The 18,865-nt window shown below is 34.2% G+C and overlaps 1 pseudogene; it reads right to left on the bottom strand.

Moving 5' to 3' along the window:
- Window positions 1-98: 98 nt before the first annotated feature.
- On the bottom strand, window positions 99-11,567 carry LOC120177793 (annotated as a pseudogene).
- Between the last annotated feature and the right edge of the window lie 7,298 nt (window positions 11,568-18,865).

The following is an 18,865-nucleotide window of genomic DNA, read 5'->3' as shown; positions in this document are numbered from 1 at the left end:
TGCAGGCTAGGCGAACCAAAATCGACCACCCTCGAACAACAGGGTAGCAACTACAATGGTATAACCCATAAAAGTGCAAATAAAAACGCGTATATCATCTATCCAGGGTAAATTTTGCTTTTCAAATCCTGTCAAACTTGTAGGCCATTAGGATGACAATTTACATATCGACTCACGAATATTTTGTCCGAACATGAAAGAAGAGTGCTCAAGGCAAGACCGGGCTCTACCTTTTCCTGATCTCTAAGCCACCAGTTGTACATTGCCAATATAAGCCTGACCCTCTGTGTTGTATAGGTCAAATACGCCGGGAATAAAATCAAATAGGATAAAGGGAAACCTAATTCGTTCACTAGAATATCAATCCTAAATTGGATGACGCCTTTCGATACATTTAGGATATGAGGGGTTAACCTGACCATTTTAGAAACATCTTCTTTCACCAAACCAACATTCACAGTCAAATCAAATCTCTCCTGAAGCTCTCTTCCCCTGCCTCGAAACACCTTGAATGCTTTCTTCAGTGTCCGGGTTTTCTCGGTATCCCAACTCTAAGAGGAAATTCATCTTCAACTTTTGTGACTTTGTGTCCTCTCCTGAGTCTGGTAACGACATAACTCTTGTTCCCATTGTTGGGACCGTCGGCACACCCCACGGCACAGCGGAAACAAAACTCGACGGTCTCACCAACGACCCAAGTACGTAAAAACGAAATCAGGAGGAAGGGACGCGAATACTTACAACGGGTTCCTTGAAAAAACAGCACGGACAACAACGAGAAGTGTGATCACAAACTGTTCGAATCGAAAGCCTCCACCAAAACACGTCTCGGCCTCTACTTAGTTCACCTGATTGAGAGCAAAGTTTTCATTTTCCCAAAATCTGTTTTGAGAAAACGGCTGAAGTGAAAAACGACTGCTAGACCTTGCCTCCTTTTAAATATATCAATTACCCTAACATCTTAGGGTTTTTAAAGTTATTTCGAATTAATAAATAAAATATTATTTAATTAATTCAAATTAAATATACATTAAAAACTTATAATCTAAATTTCAATCTTTAATGTTTATTTAAAAACTTATTTAATTATTCCGAATTATATATATCAATTAAAAGAGTTGTAATCTAAATTACATTATTTTAATGCTTACTTACTATATTCGGGATAATTAAAATCATATGTATATCAAATATACATATCTTAACTATAGATATATTTTAGTAACATACAACAAATTGTGTATCTTTGCTCATTTCAATCCTACACTAGTAGAAATAACCCCTTTAATGACGCACATTGTGCGTCATCTATGGGTGCGGATGACACACATTTGTCTGTCGTTGAAGCCACCGACATGAATTTAAGATGACGCGCAATTGTGCGTCATAAATTTATGACACACATTTATGACGAACATTTATGATGCACATTTATGACGCTCATTGAGCGTCATTGAAGCCCCCGTCATAAATGAAGACGACACACATTTGTGTGTCATAAATTTATGACACGCATTTATGACTTACATTGCGTGTCATTGAAGCACACGTTATTAGAAAAGATGACACACATTTGTGTGTCGTGATTCTATGTCGTAAATTATATATATATATATATATATATATATTATAGATTGACAAATAATCAAACTAAATCACATTTAATGCCTCATAATACTATATATATATATATATATCATATTATATATAAGCAATCCATTTGCATACAATATATTAACATTAAGTTATCAAAAATATTGTAATCATATGTCGATACAAAATATCATGGCATAATAAAGTTTTGCATATAAGATACCCATTCTTTGCGAATATCAAACATGTCGACGTTGCGGGAGATGCAACTCCTCTAGCTTCTTCTTTAATTTTGAAGTTGCTTCTTCAGAGTCGAGAACTCTTGAAACAGGCTACGATATCTTTAGGTGAGAACATAAAGTAGTCCAAACATCTGTAAATAGCAAACATTTTCATTTATGGGTATCAAGTCATCACTCATCACTAAGTAATATGAAAAGAATGAAAAATCAAGTAAATTTGTGGTAAAGGTATCTTAAGCTTTACTTTTCATTTCTCACAGTTACACTGTTATTTAAGGGGATACTTTTATTTACATATGGATAATTCATCCATCCTTATCGGTTATAATGATGATTTTCATTCAAACTTGCAACAAACGTGCTACTGAATTCTATTTTGCTCAGAGGAAAAGGTGATTGATATCCATTTACCAAAATTAGTTATAGATTATAATGATTATAAGGAGTAACATAATGGGTCTGAACTCTGAACATCCTTAATCAATCAAGCAAAGGAGGGCATTCAACTAAACTTTCCTGGTCTAAGTGAATTTAGATAAATCCCATCTCTAACAAATAACGCACATATCTTGATAACTTAAGCATCCGTGTACAGTCCAACAAAAAGCCAAAAATCAACTTTTTTTTAAATATCAACATTCACATAGACTGCAATAACTTTCATTATATAAGTATGGGATGGGAGATTGTCGAGTGCAAGCTTGACATGCATCATAAATCTTCACTGGACAGCTAAAGATTCATTGCATACTATTAAGTTTGTTACCTAGTTAAGATTCTGCAAAACTTTGATAAGTTAGAGAACTACTAAGTGCAATACAATTCTCCCAAGTTTCAATTCATACCTTCTGCATATTTGATCCAATAAAGTGTGGTAATGATCAAACAGTAGCCATATACCATATCCATTAATGACTGATCAACCCCCTCCTCAAAAATTGGTTCCACCTAAATTTCGAAAGGAAATTTTTTATACAATCAGCAGCAAAACATGGGGTGATCCACCACTACACAGCTAAAAAAAAGAAAACTTGGTAGTAATAGAGATGAAAAGGGCACCATATTTAACATCAGACGAGCACAAGTCGTATTAATGCCTAGTGACAATGAAACATCATGCATATTAGTTGAGAACAAGTAAATAATTCGTGACAACTGCAACAACAAAATAAAGTTTATCAGCATCAAAATAAGAAGTCAACTTTACCCATCACAATTTTTAAACCTACAACAAAAAGAATGGAAGAGAAAAATTCCAATTTGAGATCCATACCTGTGAGAGGGAGAGGTCCCCTCTGACATGATGAACAATCTCTGGTAAAAGACTATATGCCAATGGCCTCAAAGTTTCAAAACAAGCACGCCCAGTTCGAACTAGAAGCCTGAGGTAAAATATAAGGAAATACAAGAAATCAAATGCAAAGATCGGAAATAATATGAATTATATACACAGGTCAAAGCATAAAACTTATTTTAGCTATGAAATTTTATGCAAATTTATAAATTGATATCAAGGCTAAGTCAAACAACCAAACCGACCAGCCAAGTTGGTAAGTAACACATGCTTAAAGGAAAAAGAAAAGGACTAAAAACCATAAAGACACATTTCAGCTACTACTATGGTGATATTTCTATCCAAGCATCCCAAACAGGAGAATTATCTGTCAGAGTTCCAAAACAAAGCTTAAAGGAAGTTATTAAATGGTCCAACCAATCACTGTCAAACTAAAATTATTGGGTTCAAGATATAAGAAAGATAGATCCTTGTTTTAGCCTTCAAGCTTTGGTATAAATAAATAATGATAGCTGACAACTACACTAAAAACTATATTGTGATAGTAAAACAAGTCAAACCATCCAAGAGTTCCTGGAACCAACATCAGCATAAGGCAGATCTTTGAGTTTAAAGCTTTTATTTGCCACAGATTTATCATGTGCTTCTTAAAACATGCTTAAACTGCCACTAGTATGACACTAAAATCCGCATAATATTTCTTTTCCACTAGCAAATTTAATGGTTTCTCATATAACATTATGTCAAAACAGAGATGAAACTATCACTTGCCCGATCTCTCTCATTAATTCCAACAAGTTTGACAATACAAGATCTTTATCATGGTTTATTGACTCATCTTGACGAAACAATGTAGATAAAAGGGGAGGATGAAATTTTACCTCTCTTCTAATAGTGTGTCAATCAAAGAAAACAAACCCCTCTTGAAATCTGTGCCCAAAACGTGCTTCAAAGCTACCAACAACTCCTGTATTCAGCACAATCAACATTTAAAACCAGCAGAACCAAAAACAAAACGAAAAAAATAAAATCTCACGCACAACTTTAGGTTCATTGATCTGTTGTTCTTGAACTTCTCCAATTTCAATATTTCTACCCTTCCCTTTCTTTGAGAGAAATTCTCTTTCGAGAAAAACTCTTGTTCGAGCAACAAACACTTTGTTCTCATTAGGGTTGAAGAAATAGTATCCCTTAGTTTCTTTAGGATATCCAACAAATATACACTTATGAGATTTAGGTTCGAGCTTTGTAGACATCTAATGTTTTACATAAGCTTTACAACCCTAAATCTTTATAAAAGGCATACTAGGACGCTTCCCATTCCATATCTTGTATGGTGTCTTTTGAACCGATTTAGATCGAACACGATTTAGTGTGAAAGTGGTTGTTTCAAGTGCATGTCCCCAAAAAAGAAGTCAGAAGATCACTATGACTCATCATCAACCGAACCATGTCTAACAGTGTTCATTTCCTTCTTTCAGAAACTTCATTCCACTGTGGTGTACCAGGTGGTGTAAGTTGTGAGATAATCCCACATTTTTTCAGGAGTTCATCAAACTCTATGCTTAAGTATTCTCCACCTCGATCTGATCGAAGTTCCTTAATACTATTGCCTAGTTGAATGTGTACTTCATTTTTAAATTCCTTAAACTTTTCAAGGGCTTCAGATTTATGGCGCATAAGATAAATATACCCATACCGACTGAAGTCATTGGTGAAAGTAATGAAGTAATGGAATCCACCTCTGGCTTGTGTATTCATAGATCCACATACATCACTATGTATTAACCCCAATAAATCACTTGCTCGCTCACCTTTACTATTAAAAGGAGCTTTAGTCATTTTTCCCAACAAGCAAGATTTGCATACATCATATTGTTCAAAAACAAATGAATCTAAGAATCCATATTTATGGAGTTTTGATATACGTTTCTCACTTATATGACCTAAACGACAATGCCAAAGATAAGTTTGATTCGAGTCATTTGTTTTTGATCTCTAAGTATTTATGTTATAAATGGTGTTTTCTTGATCCAAAATATAGAGACCATTAACCAATTGTGTCGAACCATAAAAAATACTATCAAGATAAAAAGAACAACAATTATTCTTAATAATAATCTCAAAACCAATCTTGTCCAAACAAGAAATAGAAATAATGTTCTTAGTCAAACTAGGCACAAAATAATAATCCTCTAAATTTAAATCAAGTCCACTAGGCAAAGATAAAACATATGTCCTTATGGTTAATGCAACAACTCTTGCTCTGTTTCCCACTCGTAGGTCTACGTCTCCTTTAGCCAGATTCATTATCTTTTGCAGTCCTTGTACAGAAGTACAAATATGAGAATCATAACCGATATCTAATACCCAAGAAGTAGATGTTGACAAATTAACATCAATAACATAAATACCTGAAACAAACGTTCCGTTTTCTTTTGCCTTCTTGACCTCTTTAAGGTAAACATGGTAGTTTCTCTTCCAGTGTCTGGTCTTATCGCAATGGAAACATTTTCCTTCCTTGATAACTCCCCCTTTGGGTTTCAATGCATTTTTTCCTTTTGGTTTGGCCTTACCATTGCCCTTAGACTTTGCCACTACCTTTTTCTTTCACTTTCCTTTGTCCTTGTGGACCATCAGAATGGGCTTAGGTCTAACCTTTTTCATGTTACATTTAGCAGTTCGTAACAGGCCAAGTAACTGTGGCAAAGTCTTGTTAATTTCATTCATGTTGAAATTAAAGACAAATTGGCTAAAGTTATCTGGAAATGATTGCAGGATAACATCAGTAGCCAATTCATCTTTGAGAGGAAATCCCAGCTTTTCCAAGGTTTGGATGTAGCCCATCATCTTGATGACATGAGCTCCTACAGGAGTTCCTTATGCCATTTTGCATTGAAATAGAGCTTTATAGGTCTCATATCTCTCTTGACGTGCTTTCCCTTCATATATTTCTTTGAGATTTTGAATCATCTCATATACAACCATGTCCTTATGTTGCTTTTGAAGCTTAGGAGTCATGGTGGCAAGCACTAGACATCCAACATCTAACATATCATCCATATGTTTCTTGAACTTATCTTTGTCACCTCTTGAAGCATTAGTTGCCGGTTCATCAGGAATAGGTTCCTCAATGACATATTCTTTCCTTTCCTGTTTGAGAACAATTCTCAAATTACGAAACCAGTCAAGGAAGTTTATGTCATTAAGTTTATCCTTCTCAATGAGTGATCACAATGATAAAGTGTTATTTTCCATTAAATCTACAACAATGGAAATATTAAAGTAAGTAAATTTATCGAATTAAAATTTATAAATAGGACTTTATTTACAAATTACTCCCACTATTATAATCAAAATTAAAAACCCTCCATGTTTTAATTTCAAAAAAAATCAACTAAAATTTTTTAGTGGGTGAGGATCCATAATACATCAATTTCCTTAATCAACTTTGGCTTTTCTTTTAAGATAGTGATTATTTAGGTAAGTAACACTTTACTAGTTACATCTCATGTAACTCCTCATTTTGGTGAACAACTTTTGTTCAAGTCATCTCATGACTTATCCAAATATTTAATCTCTAGGTTTCTAATCTTACTAGAATAACCTATCTAAGTTATTACCAATATCTCAACTGGTGAATATCACTTGCTTATTCTTCGCGTTTAGCCAATATAGATTTATGTGCCAATGCTTTGGCAAAGCCCACACAATATCAATCGAAGCCTTAACGAAGGTAAATATTGGACGGTTAAGTTAACTTAGATTATAAAGAGGGATTTACGTAATTATCTCATCATTGTTCATTTTAATATTTGGCCCTTATTGATCTCATCAATATTCATTCTTATTTTATCATTTAATGCATTGCATACATAACAAATATAGCAATAAATAAGATGCAATAGTTATGGCCCAAAACAATGACTAAAGTGGCCCATCCCAAGCTAATAGGAGAACCAAAAACCCTAAAGCATAAGACTGCTCTCTAGGTATCTTCTCGCCATTCTTTTGCTCCTTGTGAATCTTTATAGGTTTACAATTTTAAAAGAAACTCGTTTTATATATGAGGGAGTAAGATAAGAAGAGAAATACAACAGAGATATAGAAATGCATGACTCGCAGACTGTATTTCAAATTAAACCATTGTAAATTGAACAAGGGCTATAACCATGCATGTAAAATACCGTGCAAAACAAACATATCATATATATATACACGTTCTTACACCTTTGTTAAAAAATATTAATATGTGCCTTCAATTTGTACTGCTGATGAGGGGTTAAGGGTCGAAGCCCCTTGCAGGGTCTAGGAAAAACAATACTTCTGTTTCTAAGGAAAAACTTCACGATTTGATAACACTTATCAACAGAATCATGCTTTTGGGATTTTTAATCCCGAAGATTTTCTGCACCGGAACAACCATTGTTCCACTACCTAATGCGATCTGCTATCGCACTCCCACGGATCATCATGTAAATGATTGACATATGGATTTGGAAAAATCCTTACAACAACAAATCGATTGAAAAACAGATTAACAAATTAACATATTAATAGTTACGGTTATCGATTCGAATAATGATACCATGCATATTTGCCGAAAATGATAAAACTAGAACATGCATCTCATACATATCGCATCAACCAAGAATTTAACCCGAATTCGGATCGTACAAGTGTCTCTAATACCACGGTTGGGACCATCGTTGCACCCCACGGCACAGTGAAAACAAAACTCGACAGTCTCACCAGCGATTCGAGTACGTAAAACTGAAATCGGGAGGAAGGGATGCGAATACTTACAGCGGGTTCCTTGAAAAAACAGCAAGGACAACAACGAGAAGTGGTGATCACGAACTTTTCGAATCGAAAGCCTCCACGAAAACACGTCTTGGCCTCTACTTAGTTCACTCGATTGAGAGCAAATTTTTCTTTTTTCCAAAATCTGTTTTGAGAATATGGATGAAGTGAAAAACAACTACTATACCTTGCCTCCTTTTAAATATATCAATTACCATAACATCTTAGGGTTTTTAAAGTTATTTTGAATTAATAAATAAAATATTATTTAATTAATTCAAATTAAAGACTTATAATCTAAATTACAATCTTTAATGTTTATTTAAAAAAAAATTAATTATTCCGAATTATATATATCAATTAAAAGAGTTGTAATCTAAATTACATTCTTTTAATGCTTACTTACTATATTCGGGATAATTAAAATCATATGTATATCAAATATACATATCTTAACTATAGATATATTTTAGTAACATACAATAAATTGTACATCATTTCTCATTTCAATCCTAGGGTGTGACTTTGTAGGTTCTTGTAATGTTAGTAGTAATTATTAGAACAATTCTAATATTACATACAATGAGTAACATTTAGCAATATATCATTGTTATCTAAGTTATAAGAAATTATGATTCAACATATCATCTTCGTGATTAACTCTTTTATGCATTACATCCTTTTGTCCTTTATATCTAGAATATGCACAAGTCTTTGAATAGTCACACTTGTATAGCCCATCTATTGTTTCTTGATATCTAGAGTAGACTATAATTAACGAATAATTTGTGATATCACATATTAACTTATTCGAGCATGACCATGCATTTCTAGTCTCACTCAATTAAGTGGTTTGTGATATATATCCTATTATGTAGGAAGGACAAATCCTATCTTAACCATATACACCCCACTACATATATCGAGATATATTTAATAACAGTCTTTATAGTGCAACCAGTTACGGAGCATGTTTAATTGTATCAAAACATACAACAATATATGTTGGGATGATATTGATCTCAAGTCTGAGGATCATACATATAGTCATCACCATGAGTAATGTTATGATCGTTACATAATAATCCAAGACATATGCTCATGATGGGTCAATCCAATACATTGTTCTCTAACAATATAATCATGTATCAATTTTGACATCTCTATGTCAATGACAACTCCTTGTCATCAATCAATAACATGTTAGTCTTAATCAAATTACTATTGTCCATGCCCATAATAATACTTAACTATGGATCTTTTAATAATGTTATTATATGGACTTTATTATCTTTCAGTTTATGTTAAACACAGATATATAACTGAAAATAATATTGGCAATGCCTTTATTCAATAAAATTGGTAAATAAATGTATTATTACAATCATCATATGATTGGTCTTTGGGTATACTCTAACAATCTCTCACTAGCACTAAGACCAATCACTCACATATCTAATACCGAGTGACTTAGTGTGAAGATCATGCCTCTGCTGTGTAATAGGCTTCGTCAAGGGATCATCAATGTTGTCATCCGTGTGTACTCTGCATATTTCCATATCTCCTTGATCTATGATCTCTCGAATGAGATGAAAGTGCCTAAGAATATGTTTAGATCGTTGATGAGATCATGGTTCCTTTGCTTGTGCAATGACTCTATTATTGTCACAACGGAGTTCTACAACATCTGATATGCTGAGAACCACCCCTAATTCCAATATAAGTGACTTAGTGTGAAGATCATGCCTCTGCTGTGTAATAGGCTTCGTCAAGGGATCATCAATGTTGTCATCCGTGTGTACTCTGCATATTTCCATATCTCCTTGATCTATGATCTCTCGAATGAGATGAAAGTGCTAAGAATAGTTAGATCGTTGATGAGATCATGGTTCCTTTGCTTGTGCAATGACTCTATTATTGTCACAACGGAGTTCTACAACATCTGATATGCTGAGAACCACCCCTAATTCCAATATAAACTTCTTGATCCGAACAGCCTCTTTTGTTGCTTCACCGGCTGTAATGTATTCAGCCTCTGTTGTAGAATCAACTAATGTGTCTTGCTTCATACTTTTCTAGCTCATAACACCTCCATTAAGACAAAACACAAAACCCGATTGTGATTGTGAGTCATCCTGTCAGTTTGGAAGTGGCATCAATATAACCTTTTACATTAAGCTCTTCCTCCCCTCCATAGAGAAGAAACTTATCCTTAGTTCTTCTTAAGTATTTAAGTATATTTTTAACCGCAACCCAGTGATTTTCACCAGGGTTTGCTTGATACCGACTCATCATGCTTAAAGCATACGATACATCTAGTCGAGTACATATCATGGCATACATGATATAACCAATAGCTGAAGCATATGGAATCTTATTCATCAGTTCTCTTTCTTGTGGAGTTGAAGGACACATTTCCTTCGAAAGAGAAATGTCATGTCTCACAGGCAAAAATCCTTTCTTGGATTCTTCTATACTGAACCTTTTAAGCACTTTGTCTATATATGTACTTTGACTCAGACCTAGAAGTCGTCTTGATCTATCTCTATATATCTTAACTCCTAAGATATACGCTGACTCACCCAAATCTTTCATAGAAAAACAACTACCTAACTAAGTCGTAATAGACTGTAAAGTAGGTATATCATTTCCTATGATGAGTATGTCGTCTACATACAAGATTAGGAAAGAAACAATGCTCCCATTAGCCTTCTTATAAACACAAGGTTCATCTTTATTTTTGATAAAACTAAACTCTTTGATTGCATCATTGAAACGAAGATTCCATATTCGAGAAGCTTGCTTTAGTCCATAAATAGACCTATGTAGCTTACAAACTATTTTAGTTTATGTTAGACACATACATATAACTGAAAATAATATTGGCAATGCCTTTATTCAATAAAATCGGTAAATAAATGTATTATTACAATCATCATATAATTGGTCTTTGGGCATACTCTAACACCCATACCCATTTACTCAATTCTTGGGGGTTCTCTTGAATGTATTTACAAAGCCATTTTTTACCAACATTCAAGTTAATAAGCAAACTATTAGTTTTCTTCAACTTGCATGAACCAAGTAACATGGGGTAAGAACACACAAGTTTTTCGATTGCTTCCTCTTCCATCTCGATCGCATGAAAAAAACATAAAGCATCTGATAAAATTTGAAACAAATTCCAAAATTTGGATTTTTGGAAATTGTAAAAACATAGAGGATATTTGATCCATTGGGACTCCAAATTTTAACAGGAATGTGATTAGTGAAAGCAATCCATCCTTGTAGACCTCAAATAGAAGCTTTGGATGTTGGTTTATTAACCTGTGTAACTCACTCCTGCAAGATACCATCCAAAAGAAGCTCAAAACACAAAATATCATTCTCCAATTATAAGACTCCTCTGGCAAATTCTCCTCAATCCACACATAATCGAATCCCGCACTTTTCAAAATCTCTAATACCTTAACAATTTTCACATCTAGATCCCCAATCAAAACATGAGGACTACACACAATAATCTTGGACATAAACGATTGGCTAAGCCCGAGTTCTTGATACGCTTGAAGCTTCAAGGGAAAAACCCCGAATTCTAGTCGAACACTAAACCACTTTACTAGACCATCGAACATCATTCACAATCTCAACCTTCTCTAAAAGCTTTCCTAAGAAATGGGGTGAGTTTTTGCTCATATTCTCTTCATATACAAACTGAATACACCTAGTGTAATGCAGATACTCAAACAACACTGCTTGAGCCTCTTTCAAGATGGTATGGGAGATTCAAGCTCCGTCTTTTCCGGTCACAACTGATCTCTTCGTCCTGTAAAATCTAGGGTTGTGCCTTTGTGCAATGTGAAATAAACACATTTGGAGTTGGATTTCAAGGAAATGAGAATATACCCATTTGATAATCGACGGGTTCCCAAGTTTCTTAATATAGGTCATAATTAGTATGATCAAATATGAATCTTAGTTGACAACAACTAGAGAAACAAGAGATAGGATAAAGGTTTTAAAGTAGAAATGTTTCAAGTTTTGGTGCGTTACATGTGATTTGGTAAGTTGTGGGAGCCTTTGCATCTACTTTGTTTGTTCCTCATTCTTCAACTGCTACAGAGTGAGGCCAGTGAAGGAGGCAGTTTGCAGTCTAAATTTTGGACACCCGAGAGGGTTTAGAGGAAGAAGCACTGAAAATCCTTTTAAGCAAACTACACCTGTGGTAATTAATTTTAATGGTAAACTATATATTTACTCAATCGTTTATCACTTTGGTTAGTTTTTTTTAAAAATATTATATTTAATGTTGTGTTTTAGTCACACATAGTTAAAAAATTAACTATGATATTGATAAATTATAATATAATCGCATGTCTTCATTGAAAAAAATCACGTCAATAGTTATGTTTATTTTTTAATGACGAATGATCAAAACATATCCCTAACTTGAAAAAAAATTGAGTGATAAAATGGAATTGCAGGAATATGTGGGTGACTAAATACATAGTTTACCCTTAAGTAAACTACACCCGTAATAAACTACAATAATAATGTTTATATAACTTTCTTTCTTTACCATTAAGATTTTAAAAATTACAAAATATCATTGATATTATTGATTTATGGAAGAAGAAAAAAATAATCACTGTATAGTAATTGAGTTAAAAAGAAAAGAAGCTAAAATTTAATTTTGTCCTACTGTAATATGTAATTGAGTCAATCTTAAATCTTAAATGTACAAAAAGGAAAGAGAAGAAAATTACATGTAAATGTTATCCTACTTAATTACAAGGAGCACAACGGGATGATAACTATGAAAGGAAATGACAAAATCACCTAATTTGGGAAAGCATAATAATGATAATGAGATACATCAACTACCATGGGTACAACTAGGGATTGTAACGGAACAGGACGGGGTGGGGACAGGTTTGCATTACTCATTTTATCCCCAACACTTACAGGTACAATTTTGTGGAATCCTCATTATGTATTTCGGGAATTTTTTCTCCCCATACCATTCCCTAACGGATCTCTGTAGGTTTCAGTTAATCCCCATCCCCAAAAATAAACAAATATTTTTGAAATTAATGCAACACTTAAAACTTGTAAGATATATCAGATTGTCTCAAATTGGCCTCTATCCATAATATGAAAGTTTTAAACGTCAAGTGCGAATTTGGAAACACGAACTTCAGATTCAGATTCATGACGTCGAATAACATAAAATATGACTTTTCTGAAATTTTGACTTTTTGGTCCAAGTCGGACGAGTTAACTCAAATGAGTTGACTCAATTTGGTTTGATTCGGTTCGGGTTAAATAGACCCGACTCATACTGGTTCGGGGTAGTCCAGTCCACTTGGATTGTTTCTAGAAAAAACCATGGTTGGGGAAGAGTCGCACGCATACCCAACGGCATATGGCAGCAACGACGGGCCTGGGGTAATCGACTGATTACTCCTACAACTTCAATTAACCAATTGAAATCAATATTCAACCAAACATCATCCCAAAATCCATAGAATTAAAAGAAAAGGGCCAAAACACTTACCCACATCGATAATCGGAGGAACTGGTGACGTTGACGTGACCCACTGGTCTGGTTTTGAGCAAAATTGGATGGGAACATGTTGGTGACGATGATGAGGCGAGACGGTCACCGGATCGGTCAAAATCGATAAGAAAGGTAATGATGACACTATGTATTTTCTTCATTTGATTCATGATGCTAGGTTACTGATTGGGGTCGTTGACGGCTATGGTCTAGTCGTTGGAGGACGTAGGTTTGACTGGTGGTGATGGAGCGTGATAATGGCGACCGGACAATGGCGTATTTGGCGAAGATGACGACTAAGGCTTGGGATTTGGGGGAAATCGGGAATTGGGGATTTGGGAAAATTGGAGGGCTAACTGTATTTTAACTTATGAGGATAATTTGGGAAAATTCATGGCCAAGTCCCTAAACTTCCAACAGGTTCCAAAACTAAACTGCAACTTTTAAAAAATTTACAATTTGATCCTCAACTTTTCCTTTGTTACGACTTTAATTGATACATTAAATTAATAAAATCTAGCTCCTAAATTAGGGTATGACAATTATCATCCCCTTAAAAGAATTTCATCCTCGAAATTCACTCAAGTCACATAAATGCATAAGTGAAGCTTTCAACAATTGTTCATTACCTTCAAGTAACTTTTACAGAAGTATGGGCCCTTTACTAATCCTTAACTAGCTGAATGTACATTCTTGTCAAAACTCTCCCTCATCCCACCAAAAGAATTTGAACAGAGTTATCATTGCAGAATCAATTCGACCATGGCTACTAGGTTAGGTTTATAGAGTGGTAATATTCCCCAATTTAATTCTAGGTCTGTGAGGGTAATTAGGTCATTTAGTTGTCAAATTATCCTGGTCATTTCAGAGTTTCCAGAGTAATTTAGTCATTTACAAAATTTAGAAACCTACAATACTTTCATTTAGTTCAACTTGGTATATAATATCGCCATTTTGCACTTCAAAGGTATTTTGATCATTTTACACTTCAAGGGAAATTACATAATTTCATAATCTAGTAATTTCAGTATTAAAGTTTTTAACGAGGATAAATAAAATTTAGAGATTTCGAGGTTTTTTTTGGATAATCGCTGAACTTGAAATCATTATTATCAGTTTTCTTTTGTCTATGCATGTAGTCTGAGCCTTATTCAGTTAGATTTTATTTTATTTCGCAATCGGATCGCGTTTAGAATTTTTAACTACACACATGTAACCATATTCAACCATGCATTTACCAATACCAACATGTTCCATTCAACATGCATAAGGTAGTAATGTATTACCTCAATTTACAAACCATATCTAAGCCATATCTATCAACCATTTAAACTCCATTAAATCACCCTCAAACTTTAATCCAACGTCCAATAATTTGTCAGATACATAGAAAACGAATTTATGTCAGAAACTAAAATTAATCAAAAAACCAAATTGAATCTGAAGATAAAACACTAAAAATGACTTACTAAGTGCGAATTTGGCATAACGGACTTCAGATTCAAACTCAGGACGTCGAAAAACAAAAAATATGACTTTTCAAAATGTTTTCCTTTTTGGCCAAAGTAAACGGGTTGACTCGAACGAGTTTACTCAGACGAGTTTACTCAGACGAGTTGACTCAAATGAGTTTACTTAGTTTGGGTTGACTCGATTCAAGTCAAATAGACCCGGTTCAGATCGATTCGGGGCGGTCTGGTCCTCCTATACCTTTTTCTAGAAGAAACCATGGTTGGGAAGGAGTCCCACGGGCTCGTGGCGACGAGTGCCAACGGTGATGGGTCTGGGGTGATCAGCCGATTACTCCTAACACTTCAAATAACCAATTGAAATCAATATTCAACCAAACATCAGCCCATAATCCATCAAAAATAAAAGAAAATGGTCGAAACACTTAACCAAGTCAATGACCAGTGGAACTGGTGATGTTGACGCGACCCACCGGTTGGGTTTTGAGTGGAACAGGTCGGGGAACATGTTGGTGACAACAGTGAAGCAAGAAGGTCACTAGATCGGTCGGAATCGATGAGAAAGGCAACGTAGAAATTATGGGTTTTCTCACTTTGATTCAAGATGCTAGGAGATCGATTGGGGTCATTCACAGCTAGGGAATGGTCGTCCAAGGACACCAGTTCGACTTGTGGAGAAGAGCACGGCAATGGCGGCCGGACTACGACGTATTGGCGAAGACGTCGACTAGGGCTTGGGATTGGGGTAAATAAGGAATTGAGGATTTTGGGAAATTGGGGGGTTCACCAGGTTTTAACTTATCAGGAATTAGGAAAATTCAGGGCTAAGTCCCTAAACTTCCCACAGGTTCTAAAACTGATCTACAACTTTTAAATTTTTTATAATTTTGTCATCAACTTTTCTCTTGTTATTACTTTAATTCAATACTTTAAATTAATAAAATCTATCTCTAAATTGGGGTGTGACATTTTCTTATGTTATTTTGTTGTACATGTGTAAGAGAGGCCAAAAAGAAGGAACATTCGCCATCGATTTTTTCTCTCGTAGCTTGATTTAAGGCTCTTAGGCATTTCTCGATAACATCTGATGTTTTTTGTGTAAAGGACCCCTTGATAAATTATTTATTTAGCTATTATTTTGCCTTCAAATTTCTCATTAATCATTGGTTTTTAGCTTATTTGTTCGTTTTAATTCATTTTCTGTGCAGGGCACTGGATTCTAGAAATTGCACTAAAAGGACGAAATTCTGTAGTTTTTTTTTATTTTCAAAATCAAAGATGGATTAGTGGGCATGACTTTGGACATGAAACATCTGACGTGAAGATGATGTTAGCACCTTCTAGAAGGTTCAGTCAGAGCTTCTAGAAGAATAAATGTATCAGCCGCGCGTTTATGTAATTCGGATTTGAATTAAACTCATGTTTTAGGATATTATTTTAAATATTATATTTTATCTTATATTTGTTTTAGGTATTTTAGTTTAAATAGTTTTAATTATTTTAATTAGGATTTATCTTAACCTTGTTTTTAGGATTTTGAAGGCTATAAATACCCTCTCAGGGTAAGCCTAAAAACATACCTCTCAACAACTGAGAATTTACTCTTCTTCTTCTCTCTAGCTTTATAAAATTATCTCTTTTTATTTTCTTTCAAGTTTTTGATTTTTGATTTTATTTTTTATTTTTAAATATGCTAAGTATGACTTTAGTCATACTTAGCTAATTTTCTTTTAAGCCGAAGGCTAAAGTGAAGGCTCAATTCCAAACGTGAGAATTGTAAGGCACTTAAATCACTTCAGATTTTTCTCTCTGTTTTTTGGGCTTATTTTCAAATGAAAAAGATTTTCAAAACCAAAAGTCAACGTTGGTCTGGTTGTTGTTATGGTTAACGTGGGATGAAATATAGGCTTATTGAAATAAATTCGACTTGCTCTGAACACACTTAACAAAATTATTTTCTAAGAGGAAACTGAGATCAGAATCAGTTATTGTTGAAACAAAATAATCCGAGTCGACAACTTTTTGAACTTCAACGTTTTAAAGATCTACAACATTGTTGTTGTTTAGATAAACTCACAAACCGAAATTTAAGAGTGCAGTTGGATATTCAGTATACAGTGCATAGTCACGAGCAATTATCCTTGTGGACAAGAAGTTGACGTGAATATTGAAGTAAAGATCTATTTCGATGATCCGAGGAATTTAAGGCAAAGTTGAAGTCTGAGGTTGTTCTTACCATAAGTCTTCTTTATCTCAATTTATTTTATTTATTTATTTAATCTTTATCTCATTTTATTTCTTTATACAATTTAAAAACACCCCCTTTTTATCTTTATTATTTATTATTTATCCTTATCTTCAATTTTAAACAATTTATATTTAATTATTTAATTTATTATTTTTATCTTTTTATCTTTATCTAATATTCTATCTTTTTCTAAATCAAAAGTCCACAAAATCAGAAACGCCATAGTCCTTGTGGATCGACCCTGTTACTCTCACTGTTTACTTATTAAGAAGCCGAAATTATTTTGATAACAAAATGTCAGTTATCAAATTGGCACAGTTTCCAGGGACTAACGGTAAGTATTGATTTATTTTTCTTTGTTTTTGACCGAAATTATTTTGATAACAAAATGTCAGTTATCAAATTGGCACAGTTTCCAGGGACTAACGGTAAGTATTGATTTATTTTTCTTTGTTTTTGATTTACGAATAGAAGAAACCCGAGATAATTAGTAGATCTTGACCAGGAGATAAAAACACGAGAACGAATAATCCACACACAAACACTTTGAGAAAAAAAGAGACAAGAAGAGCATAGTTGAAAAATGGAATCAAATCCAGATACAAACTCTGAAACAGACACACATAACGAAGATCAAATCTTGATGGCAGAAGAAGAACAAACGATCCGAGATCTAGCCGTAACTCCTGTCACTCAGACGCCATTATGCTTCAATTTTCCCAATAGCGGGACTCAATTTCAATTAAAGACGAGACTTATTCATCTTCTTCCTATGTTCCACGATTTTCCCACTAAAGATCTCCAGAAACACTTGTTGGAGTTCCACGTTGTTTGCACTAGCATGAAACCACAGGGAGTTACCGAAGATCAAATTAAATTGAAAGTTTTCCCTTTCTTTTTAGCCGACTTGGCTAAATATTGGTTATTTTATTTATCTCCGAATTCAGTTAATTCATGGGCTGACATGAGTCGAATTTTTCTTGACAAGTTCTTCCCAGTGGCTAAAGCAAGCGAGTTATGAAGGAGCATTATTTCCATTCAACAAAAGAGTGAAGAAAGTCTTTATGACTATTGGGAATGATTTAAAAAGCTTTGCGCACGTTGTCTGCAACACAGATTAAGTGAGAAAATATTTCTTCAATACTTTTATGAAAGCCTTTTACCAATGGAAATGAAAATGGCAGATGTCGCCAACGGAGGAGCATTAGTCAACATAACCCCAACAACAGCAAGAAAATTGATTTCAACCATGGCAACCAACTCTCAATAGTTTTCAAGTGAACCCAACCAACGGATTCACGAGATAAGTACATTTTCCCTTGAAAATAAGTTAGATAAATTAACTAAAGTAGTTAATTCACTTGTTGTAGGAAAATCTAGAGCAACAAGAGCATGTGAGATATGCACGAAGCTAAGTCATCCGACAGATTACTGTCCGATGATACAAGAAGGAGTCAATGAAGAAATCAACATCGTAGGAAACTTTCCAGGTCCTCCACAAAGACCATACAACCCATATAGCAATACTTATAATTCAGGATGGCGAGACCATCCAAATTTCAACTATTCGGCGAATCAAATGGCAGCTTTTCAACCAAGACCTTCTTTTCAACAACAAACACAAAAGCCATCATTGGAGGAAATCATAGAAAAATT

The sequence above is a fragment of the Hibiscus syriacus genome, unplaced genomic scaffold (assembly GCF_006381635.1).
Source record: "Hibiscus syriacus cultivar Baekdansim isolate YM2019G1 unplaced genomic scaffold, ASM638163v2 tig00112319_pilon, whole genome shotgun sequence".
NCBI lineage: Eukaryota > Viridiplantae > Streptophyta > Magnoliopsida > Malvales > Malvaceae > Hibiscus > Hibiscus syriacus.
The sequence above is the reverse complement of the archived record's forward strand: the minus strand, read 5'-3'. Positions and strand labels throughout refer to the sequence as shown.